The sequence below is a fragment of the Arachis duranensis genome, chromosome 10, assembly GCF_000817695.3.
Source record: "Arachis duranensis cultivar V14167 chromosome 10, aradu.V14167.gnm2.J7QH, whole genome shotgun sequence".
Lineage (NCBI taxonomy): Eukaryota > Viridiplantae > Streptophyta > Magnoliopsida > Fabales > Fabaceae > Arachis > Arachis duranensis.
In genome coordinates, this window is record NC_029781.3 from 93,465,743 (window position 1) to 93,466,370 (window position 628).

Consider the following 628-nt stretch of genomic DNA (forward strand, 5'->3'; position numbering starts at 1 on the left):
TGAGTTGAGATCAAGTATTGAAATGATAGATCTCGGATTAAGTTTTAAATCAATTTATATGATATAGTCACCAAAAAATCAATTTATATGATATAATTTCACAAATACTTGCGTATATGTATATCAGTAGATACTATCTTTTTTTTTTTTTTGGACAAATACTATATAATATCCTTATCCTTAATCTCTTATTGTGCAAGATCTTGTTTTTGTTTGGTCTGGGCCAAAGGCCACAAAAAGAAACCCGGTTCGGAAATTCGCCCCAGTTCCACAACTCAAGATGGATCCCGGTAACAAAATGAAGCTTTCATGGCAACTGCGGCTTCGCCCATATGGTAATCTATGTGCTTCTTACTACCCTGTATTTGGGTTAGAACTTTGATGAATGTACTAAGTACTAAAAATGAACCCTTTAAATGTTGTGTGGGTGTGTAGTAATACTTATAATTGGGTGTTGTCCAATCCATATGACCCAAAAAAAAAAAAAATTCAAGCTCCCATGGTGTCCTCCTTTAGTCCTTTGCATATGACTCCTACTCTTGTTCTATCTCTCGCCAACTCTGCTCCTCCTTTGGTACAATAACCATGTTTTTCTAAGGCAATAAAAATCATATATAAATCTTCCTCA